The sequence below is a fragment of the Pristiophorus japonicus genome, chromosome 1, assembly GCF_044704955.1.
Source record: "Pristiophorus japonicus isolate sPriJap1 chromosome 1, sPriJap1.hap1, whole genome shotgun sequence".
Lineage (NCBI taxonomy): Eukaryota > Metazoa > Chordata > Chondrichthyes > Pristiophoridae > Pristiophorus > Pristiophorus japonicus.
The window spans coordinates 8,582,177-8,593,372 of record NC_091977.1 but is presented as its reverse complement, the minus strand read 5'-3'; the positions used below and the strand labels follow the sequence as shown (position 1 = coordinate 8,593,372).

The 11,196-nt window shown below is 50.8% G+C and overlaps 1 protein-coding gene across 1 annotated transcript in view; it reads right to left on the bottom strand.

Annotated features, from left to right (window-relative positions):
• Positions 1-4,108: 4,108 nt before the first annotated feature.
• c9 (complement component 9) overlaps positions 4,109-11,196 on the bottom strand; it is a 70,727-nt gene continuing 63,639 nt past the window's right edge. The window contains exon 12 of the mRNA XM_070877081.1: positions 4,109-4,242. The gene's annotated coding sequence lies outside the window, so the exon portion shown is untranslated. The remainder of the gene's footprint in view (positions 4,243-11,196) is intronic.

The window sequence follows — 11,196 nt, the reverse complement described above, 5'->3', positions numbered from 1 at the left end:
TCCCTCAATAGCAAGAATGTCCTTCCTCAGATTAGGAGACCAAAAGTGCACACAATATTCAAGTTATGGCCTCACCAAGCCCCTGTACAACTGCAGTAAAACCTCCCTGCTCCTTTTCTAAAACCCTCTCGCTATGAAGGCAACATACCATTTGCCTTATTCACCGCCTGCTGTACATGCATGCCCACTTTCAATGACTGATGTACCATAACATCCAGGTCTCGTTGCACCTTCCCTTTTCCTAATCTGTCACCATTCAGATAATATTCTGCCTCCCTGTTTATGCCAAAATGGATAACCTCACATTTATCCACATTACACTGCATCTGCCATCCATTTGCCCACTCACCTAACCTGTCCAAGTCTTCCTGTAGCCTCTTAGCATCCTCCTCACAGCTCACACTGCTACACAGCTTAGTGTCATCTGCAAACTTGGAGATATTACACTCAATTCCTTCATCTAAATCATTAATGTATATTGTAAATAGCTGGGGTCCCAGCACTGAGCCCTGCGGCACCCCAGTAGTCACTGCCTGCCATTCTGAAAAGGACCTGTTTATTCCTACTCATTGCTTCCTGTCTGCCAACCAGTTCTCTATCCATGTCAATATATTACCCCCAATACCATGTGCTTTAATTTTGCACATTAATCTCTTGTGTGGGACCTTGTCAAAGGCCTTTTGAAAGTCCAAATACACCATATCCACTGGTTCTCCCTTGTCCACTCTGCTAGTTACATCCTCAAAAACTTCTGGAAGATTTGTCAAGCATGATTTCCCTTTCATAAATCCATGCTGACTTGGACCGATCCTGTCACTGCTTTCCAAATGCGCTGCTATTACATCTTTAATAATTGATTCCAACATTTTCCCCACTACTGATGTCAGGCTAACCGGTCTATAATTCCCCGTTTTCTCTCTCCCTCCTTTTTGAAAAAGTGGTGTTACATTAGCTACCCTCCAGTCCATAGGAACTGATCCAGAGTCTATAGAATCTTGGAAAATGACCACCAATGCGTCCACTGGTACTAGGGCCACTTCCTTAAGTACCCTTGGATGCAGACTATCAGGCCCTGGGGATTTATCGGCCTTCAATCCCATCAATTTTCCAAACACAATTTTCTAACTAAGAAGGATTTCTTTCAGTTCCTCCTTCTCGCTAGACCCTCGGTCCCCTAATATTTCCAGGAGGTTATTTGTGTCTTCCTTCGTGAAGACAGAACCAAAGTATTTGTTCAATTGGTCTGCCATTTCTTTGTTCCCCATTATAAATTCACCTGATTTGGCGTAGTTGCGCCCCCCAAAAAACGGGCTTAACTCTTCAAGTACGCCAAAAAACAGCTTTGCGGAAAATTGAGCCCATAGAGTGTAGAGGGAGCTTTACTCTCTATCTAACCCCCTGTATCTGTCCTGGGAGTGTTTGATGGGACAGTGTAGAGGGAGCTTTACTCTCTATCTAACCCCCTGTATCTGTCCTGGGAGTGTTTGATGGGACAGTGTAGAGGGAGCTTTACTCTGTATCTAACCCCGTGCTGTACCTGCCCTGGGAGTGTTTGATGGGACAGTGTAGAGGGAGCTTTACTCTGTATCTAACCCCGTGCTGTACCTGCCCTGGGAGTGTTTGATGGGACAGTGTAGAGGGAGCTTTACTCTGTATCTAACCCGTGCTGTACCTGTCCTGGGAGTGTTTGATGGGACAGTGTAGAGGGAACTTTACTCTGTATCTAACCCGTGCTGTACCTGTCCTGGGAGTGTTTGATGGGACAGTGCAGAGGGAGCTTTACTCTGTATCTAACCCGTGCTGTACCTGCCCTGGGAGTGTTTGATGGGACAGTGTTGAGGGAGCTTTACTCTGTATCTAACCAGCCGTGGATAACCAAGGAAATAAAGGAGAGTATCAAATTAAAAACCAATGCATATAAGGTGGCCCAGGTTAGTGGGAAACTAGAAGATTGGGAAAGAATGACTAAGAAAGCAATAAAGAAAGGAAAGATAGATTACGAAAGTAAACTTGCGTAAAACATAAAAACAGATAATAAAAGCTTTTACCGATATATAAAACGGAAGAGAGGAAGAAAGTAAATGTTGGTCCCTTAGAAGATGAGAAGGGGGATTTAATAATGGGAAATGTGGAAATGGCTGAGACCTTAAACAATTATTTTGCTTCGGTCTTCACAGTGGAAGACACAAAAACCATGCCAAAAATTGCTGGTCACGGGAATGTGGGAAGGGAGGACCTTGAGACAATCACTATCACTAGGGAGGTAGTGCTGGACAGGCTAATGGGACTAAAGGTAGACAAGTCCCCTGGTCCTGATGAAATGCATCCCAGGGTATTAAAAGAGATGCCGGAAGTTATAGCAGATGCATTCGTTATAATCTACCAAAATTCTCTGGACTCTGGGGAGGTACCAGCAGATTGGAAAGCAGCTAATGTAACGCCTCTGTTTAAAAAAGGGGGCAGACAAAAGGCAGGTAACTATAGGCCGGTTAGTTTAACATCTGTAGTGGGGAAAATGCTTGAAGCTATCATTAAGGAAGAAATAGCGGGACATCTAGATAGGAATCGTGCAATCAAGCAGATGCAGCATGGATTCATGAAGGGGAAATCATGTTTCACTAATTTACTGGAATTCTTTGAGAATATAACGAGCATGGTGGATAGAGGTGTACCGATGGATGTGGTGTATTTAGATTTCCAAAAGGCATTCGATAAGGTGCCACACAAAAGATTACTGCAGAAGATAAAGGTACGCGGAGTCAGAGGAAATGTATTAGCATGGATAGAGAATTGGCTGGCGAACAGAAAGCAGAGAGTCGGGATAAATGGGTCCTTTTCGGGTTGGAAATCGGTGGTTAGTGGTGTGCCACAGGGATCGGTGCTGGGACCACAACTGTTTACAATATACATAGATGACCTGGAAGAGGGGACAGAGTGTAGTGTAACAAAATTTGCAGATGACACAAAGATTAGTGGGAATGCGGGTTGTGTAGAGGACACAGAGAGGCTGCAAAGAGATTTGGATAGGTTAAGTGAATGGGCTAAGGTTTGGCAGATGGAATACAATGTCGTAAAATGTGAGGTCATCCACCTTGGAAAAAAAAACATTAAAAGGGAATATTATTTGAATGGGGAGAAATGACAACATGCTGCGGTGCAGAGGGACCTGGGGGTCCTTGTGCATGAATCCCAAAAAGTTAGTTTGCAGGTGCAGCAGGTAATCATGAAGGCGAATGGAATGTTGGCCTTCATTGCGAGAGGGATGGAGTACAAAAGCAGGGAGGTCCTGCTGCAACTGTACAGGGTATTGGTGAGGCCACACCTGGAGTACTGCATGCAGTTTTGGTCACCTTACTTAAGGAAGGATACAATAGCCTTGGAGGGGGTACAAAGACGATTCACGAGGCTGATTCCGGAGATGAGGGGGTTACCTTATGATGATAGATTGAGTAGACTGGGTCTTTACTCGTTGGAGTTCAGAAGGATGAGGGGTGATCTTAGAGAAACATTTAAAATAATGAAAGGGATAGACAAGATAGAGGCAGAGAGGTTGTTTCCACTGGTCGGGGAGACTAGAACTAGGGGGCACAGCCTCAAAATATGGGGGAGCCAATTTAAAACCGAGTTGAGAAGGAATTTCTTCTCCCAGAGGGTTGTGAATCTGTGGAATTCTCTGCCCAAGGAAGCAGTTGAGGCTAGCTCATTGAATGTATTCAAATCACAGATAGATAGATTTTTAACCAATAAGGGAATTAAGGGTTATGGGGAGCGGGCGGGTACGTGGAGCTGAGTCCACGGCCAGATCAGCCATGATCTTGTTGAATGGCGGAGAAGGCTCGAGGGGCTAGATGGCCTACTCCTGTTCCTAATTCTTATGTTCTTATGTTCTTATGTTCTTATGTTCTAACCCGTGCTGTACCTGCCCTGGGAGTGTATGATGGGACAGTGCAGAGGGAGCTTTACTCTGTATCTAACCCGTGCTGTATCTGCCCTGGGAATGTTTGATGGGACAGTGTAGAGGGAGCTTTACTCTGTATCTAACCTGTGCTGCACCTGCCCTGGGAATGTTTGATGCAACAATCAGACATTCTATTCTTTGACACTATAACAAGATTGAAAGTGTTTATTGGTGGTGTGAATGAGGAGCAGGAGCTGCACTGTTGATATCTGTGGATCGGTTTCCGTTGTTTGATCGTTGCCAGTATCGAGTTTGTTGTTTGCAGACTCTGCTCATTCCCGGGCCTGAAATGGAGAAGGGATTGGGCGTCATTGTGACTTCTAGCAGTGGAGTAAAACAGGGGTATCGATTCAGCCGCCCGTTACACACCGCTGTCCATTGTTATATCCATTGCAGTCAGCAGGGAGTTGCACCACAAGCGGCTCACTCCATAGCAGCCGAAAGTCACAAATACCCCGCTGTGTCTGGGCCCCGTTCTCAGAGCATAGGAAGGACAGGAGGTTAGATAAAGTTCGGGAGTGCTACAGCGGGCTGCTGACTGGCTCGTGGCGAGTTGGGTGCACCAACGTTAGCGTCCTCGATCAGGCCAACATCCCCAGCATTGAAGCACTGACCACACTCGATCAGCTCCGCTGGGCAGGCCACATAGTCCGCATGCCCGACATGAGACTCCCAAAGCAAGCGCTCTACTCGGAACTTCTACACGGCAAGAGAGCCCCAGGTGGGCAGAGCAAACGTTACAAGGACACCCTCAAAGCCTCCCTGATAAAGTGCAACATCCCCACTGATACCTAGGAGTCCCTGGCCAAAGACCACCCTAAATGGAGGAAGTGCATCCGGGAGGGCGTTGAGCACCTCGAGTCTCGTCGCCGAGAGCATGCAGAAACCAAGCGCAGGCAGCGGAAGGAGTGTGCGGCAAACCAGTCCCACCCACCCTTTCCTTCAACCACTGTCTGTCCCACCTGTGACAGGGACTGTGGTTCTCGTATTGGACTGTTCAGTCACCAAAGAACTCACTTTTAGAGTGGAAGCAAGTCTTCCTCGATTCCGAGGGACTGCCTATGATGATGGACCAGTTTACACTACCCCACCGAGTGGATCGGGGAGAAATAGAGAGACAGATAGAGCGAGGGGAGAACGTGAAAAACACCTAGAATGAGAGGAGAGAGGGAGGAAAGGATCGGTTGAAGAAAGAGAGGGGCAGATGGAGAGAAGCGAGAGGGAGATAAAGATATGCAGAGGAGAGAAAACGGAAGCAGAGGTACCGACCATCCCAGGGCAACTGTAGAAGGGAAATCAATGAGGCATTACCCACCACTCTCATACCACGAGAATGAATTATTCAAAGACAGAGTCAATCGAGAAAGCTGAGAGGGTGAGTGTGAGAAACAGAAAAATAGAGGAAAGTGGGAGAGAAAGAGCGAGAGAGAGTCGAGAAAGATAGAATCAGAGATTGTTATTTTTTCTGGGCTGTATTTACATCAGATCCCAGTGATCGGGGGGCGTATTTGCGTTAACAGGGTTCGAGTGAAAAAGTTGGGTTTAGGCACAGAGAAGGTGGAGGCCATTCAGCCCCTCGAGCCTCTTCCACCATTCAATTAAATCGTAGCTGATCTGTACCTTAACTCCATCTACAGGCTTTGGTTCTGCAATCATTAAAATGGCCGTGACTCTGATTCAGATGGTTGTGGATTCAAGGCCTACTCCACAAACCGGAGCACAAAAATCTAGGCTGACACTCCCAGTGCAGTACTGAGGGAGCGGCGCACTGTCGGAGGGGCAGTACTGAGGGAGTGCTGCACTGTCGGAGGGACAGTACTGAGGGAGTGCTGCACTGTCGGGGGGACAGTACTGAGAGAGTGCTGCACTGTCGGAGGGACAGTACTGAGGGAGTGCTGCACTGTCGGAGGGACAGTACTGAGGGAGTGCTGCACTGTCGGAGTACAGTACTGAGGGAGTGCTGCACTGTCGGAGGGACAGTACTGAGGGAGTGCTGCACTGTCGGAGGGGCAGTACTGAGAGAGTGCTGCACTGTCGGAGGGGCAGTACTGAGAGAGTGCTGCACTGTCTGAGGGACAGTACTGAGGGAGCATTGCACTGTCGGAGGGGCAGTACTGAGGGTGTGATGTATGTAGCACTCAAATCACTGACTCCACATGGTCTGGTGTTGTAGTAACTGCTGTGACCTTAGACCTTTATTGTCTGACTCCAGAGTGCCTCCCAGGTGTGGTGGGCAGCCTTTTATACTCTGTCTCGCAGGTATTTTCAGGTCTCCCACCACAGCGCCCTCTGTGGTGCACCATTGTACTTATACCTTTAATGTACCTGGACAATACATAACATCTCACTCCCCCCGCCCAGTTCCAGAAGCCATTGCCGGTAACCTTGGCCTTGTTCATCCTGGTTGGTTTGTGAGTGTGGGTCCATGACCGTCCACTTCCCTCTTCTCCCCCATGTGGAGGACCCGGTGCACACATGTGGTATTTGCAGTCCTTACATGGTGGATAAAGCACACGAGCATAACCACCAACAGAAAGCAGGTATACATAGACGGTACATTTGAATGGTACATATAATATGTGGTACAGATGTTATGCCAAAAGGTTGCAGGTACACTGAACAGTTATTTAATCCCAGCTCCTCTGGGTGAGGTACGGTGGCAGTACACAGCCCCTTTTTGCCCGAGGTAATGGGCTGTGCTGAGACAGGGTATCGCAACTAGTGCGTTGCCTCTGTTCTCAGTAGTCGCCTTAGCAGCCGCTGAACCATTGCATGAATCACCTAAATCGAAAATCGCATTAGCCCATTGGTCATGTTAGTCACGGATCCATATCCCTTTTACTTGAACCTCGTGCTATTAACTCTTTTCGTAATTCATATCCATAATTTTAAACACAGCAACCATTCAGCATTGAAATATTAACTCTTATCATAAATCCGTCATCCTACATTCACATTGCTCAGTTAGACTCGCTCTTGCCTTACAAAAGTCTCTTTGTGGGGACCGCCAACGGCGTAAGGCCCTTTTAAAAACTCCCGGGTGCATTTCCCTTTTAAGACGCCACCTTGTGGTTCCCACAAGGCTTGGGTGCCGCCATTTTAGCTGTACTGCTTGCCTTTGTTCTTTGCAGAGCTCTGCTGCCGCCATCTTGAGCCTCGCTGGCCTGCCGTTTTACTCTCTGGAAAAGAAGAAATAACGAAGAAAGGAGGAAAGAAAACGGCCAAAACATGATCTTGAATCTGGCCGTATCCTCTGCTCTGGCTCCTGCACCTGTCCAAGAAATCGGGTTCTCCCGAGCCGTACCTGTCGCCTCCGTAGCCTCCGCCGCCGTTCCTGCCGCAGGTGCTGCCTCTCCTGCGGCCTCCGTTCCTGCCGCAGGTGCTGTCTCTCCTGCAGCCTCCGTTCCTGCCGCAGGTGCCGTCTCTCCTGCAGCCTCCGTTCCTGCCGCAGGTGCTGTCTCTCCTGCGGCCTCCGTTCCTGCCGCAGGTGCTGCCTCTCCTGCGGCCTCCGTTCTTGCCGCAGGTGCTGTCTCTCCTGCGGCCTCCGTTCTTGCCGCAGGTGCTGTCTCTCCTGCGGCCTCCGTTTCTGCCGCTGGTGCTGTCTCTCCTGCGGCCTCCGCTCCTGCCGCAGGTGCCGCCTCTCCTGCGGCCTCCGCTCCTGCTCCAGTACCTCCTGCAGCCGGGTTGAAAAGCTGCTCTTCCAGGGTTGGGGCTCCAGGGTTGCTGTGGCCTGTGGAATTGAGACTGCCGATGAACGGCTTCTATCTCCTCCAGCTCGGTCGGCGCTGCTCTTTGGGGACCCGGGGGTCAGCGGTCTGTGGAGGAATGAAGTCTTCCCAGCTCCCAACGGACCTTCCCCATCCATCTCCTGCCGAGAAACGTCGGCCCATCGCCTGCAATGACCCACAAAGGTAAACCGTGCGTCTCGCCCCCGTGAGATACCTGCACAGAACAGGTATCAGTTCCTTGGTGTAGGTGCGCAGCTTTGCCGTAACCGGGACCAGCTTGGGTCGTGCAGCTGGGTTGACCCGCAGTTTATCAAAGGTTCTCTGACTCATCAACGACGGACCCGATCCAGTGTCCAATTCCATACTCACTGGGACCCCGTTAATCTTGACCTCCATAATCACCGGGCCGAACCGTCGGTACACGTATACAGTCCAAACAACGCCTCGTCTTATTCTGCCTGCTCCTCGCTGGAAAATGGACCCTCTGCCATCTCCTCAGCCACACGGTGAGTCATGTTTCTTTTGCACATACGCTGAAGGTGGCCTTTCGTGTGGCAGGTATTGCACGTATACTCCGCAAACCTGCACCGGTGAGCCCCATGGCTTCCTCCGCAGCACCAGCATGGTGCTCCTCGATTAGCCCCCCTCGGCGGACTCTGAGTCCCAGGACCCCGAGGTCCGTGCTCTCTGCCCTGGGCAGAGCCACGTTCTGCAGTTTTGTCCGTGGTGGGCGTTATCCTGTGGACAGTGCCTGCCGGGTTCGAGACCGTGTGGATCATCTGCTTGGTGCTGCACGGCGAGGTCATAAACGCCCTGCTGGTGGTGATGGCTTGCTTCAGGGTGACTGTAGGTTCAGTGGATCACAGCTTGTGAAGGAGACCCTCATGGCCAATCCCCATAACAAAAACGTCTCGCAATGCCTCGTCAAGGTATGTGCCGAAATCACATGCCGCGAGTCTCCTGAGGTCCGCAGCATATTTGGTGACATCCTGGCCCTCAGGTCTGCAGTGGTGGTAGAATTTGTGCCGGGCCGTGAGGATGCTCTCTTTTGGTTTAAGTTGGTCACGAATGAGTTCGATCAGCTCCTCATATGACTTGTCCCTGGTGCTCCCGGGTGCCAGCAAATTCCTGACGAGACAGTAAACCTCATCACCACAACTGGAAAGCCTTACGCTTCTCTCTCAGTGCGTCCGTGTTTCCCGTCAGGTCGTTTGCCGTAAAGTAGTACTCGAGCCTTTCTGTAAAGGCCTCCCAATCATTGCCCACCGTAAAATCCTTTACCGAGCCCAGAGTAGCCATAGTTGCGTGATGCGTGAAGTTCATCCGTGTCCTTGTCGCCAATGTGATGTATGTAGCGCTCAAATCACTGACTCCACACGGTCTGGTGTTGTAGTAACTGTTGTGACCTTAGTCCTTTATTGTGTAACTCCAGAGTGCCTCTCAGGTGTGGTGGGCAGCCATTTATACTCTGTCTTGCAGGTACTTTCAGGTCTCCCACCACAGCGTCCTCTGTGGCGCACCATTGTACTTATACATTTAATGTACCTGGATAATACATAACATCTCGAATGCCACACTGTTGGAGGGGCAGTACTGAGAGAGTGCTGCACTGTCGGAGGGGCAGTACTGAGGGAATGCCGCACTGTCGGAGGGGCAGTACTGAGGGAATGCCGCACTGTCGGAGGCACAGTAATTAGGGAGTGCCGCGCTGTGGGAGAGGCAGTACTGAGGGAGCACCGCACTATGGGAGAGGCAGTACTGAGGGAGCACCGCACTGTGGGAGGGGCAGTACTGAGGGAGCGCTGCATTATCAGAGGGTCAGTACTTATGGAGGTCTGGGAAATAGTCCACATTGTCCAGGGCCGCGCCGTGGATCTTGATGACTGGGGGGCAGTGCTGTGCGGCGAGGACAGGCTGGTGGAGGACCTTTGTCTTACGGATGTTTAGCGTAAGGCCCATGCTTTCATACGCCTCAGTAAATATGTCAACTATATCCTGGAGTTCAGCCTCAGAAAGTGCGCAGACGCAGGCGTTGTCCGTGTACTGTAGCTCAACAATGGCAGACATTGATGCAGAGATTCAACACCGCCTCCAGTGCGCCAGCGCAGCCTTTGGCCACCTGAGGAAAAGAGTGTTTGAAGACCAGGCCCTCAAATCTACCACCAAGCTCATGGTCTACAGGGCTGTAGTAATACCCACCGTCCAGTATGACTCAGAGACATGGACCATGTACAGTAACCACCTCAAGTCGCTGGAGAAATAGCAACAACGATGACTCCGCAAGTTCCTGCAAATCCCCTGGGAGGACAGTCCCACCAACATTAGTATCCTCGACCAGGCCAACATCCCCAGCATTGAAGCACTGACCACACTCAATCAGCTTCGCTGGGCGGGCCACATAGTCCACATGCCAGACACGAGACTCTCAAAACAAGTGCTCTATGCGCAGCTCCTTCACAGCAAACGAGCCAAAGGTGACAGCGGAAAAATTACAAGGACACCCTCAAAGCCACCCTGATAAAGTGCGACATTTCCACTGACACCTGGGAGTCCCTGGCCAAAGACCGCCCTAAGTGGAGAAAGTGAATCTGGGAGGGCGCTGAGCACCTCGAGTCTCAACGGCGAGAGCATGAAGAGGTCAAGCAGAAGGAGCGTGCGGCAAACCAGTCACACCCACCCCTTCCCTCAGCGACTGTCTGTCCCACCTGCAACAGAGTCTGTGGCTCTCGTATTGGACTGTTCAGCCACCAAAGAACTCACTTCAGGAGTCTTCCTCGATTCCAAGCGACTGCCTATGATGATGATGATAACTGAGGGAGCACTGTATTGTCGGAGGGACAGTGCTGAGGGAGTGCCGCACTGTCGGAGGGGCAGTACTGAGGGAGTGCCGCACTGTCGGAGGGGCAGTACTGAGGGAGCGCCGCACTGTCGGAGGGGCAGTACCGAGGGAGCGCCGCACTGTCGGAGGGGCAGTACTGAGGGAGCGCCGCATTGTCGGAGGGGCAGTACTGAGGGAGTGCCGCACTGTCGGAGGGGCAGTACTGAGGGAGTGCCGCACTGTCGGAGGGGCAGTACTGAGGGAGCGCCGCACTGTCGGAGGGGCAGTACTGAGTGAGCGCTGCACTGTCGGAGGGGCAGTACTGAGGGAGTGCCGCACTGTTGGAGGGGCAGTACTGAGTGAGCGCTGCACTGTCGGAGGGGCAGTACTGAGGGAGTGCCGCACTGTCGGAGGGGCAGTCTTTCAGATGAAATGTTAAACCGATGCCCTCTCAGGCGGACATAAAAGATCTCTGGGCACTATTTTGAAGAAGAGCAGCGGAGTTCCTGGCCAATATTTATTCCTCAACTGACATCACGTCATTGCTGCTTGTGGGAGCTTGCTGTGCGCAAATTGGCTGCCGCTTTATAACACTACAACAGTGGCTACACTTCAAAATTATTTCAGCGGTTGTAAAGCAATTCGGGACGTGCTGGGGTGGTGAAAGGCGTGACAGAAATGCACGTTTTGTT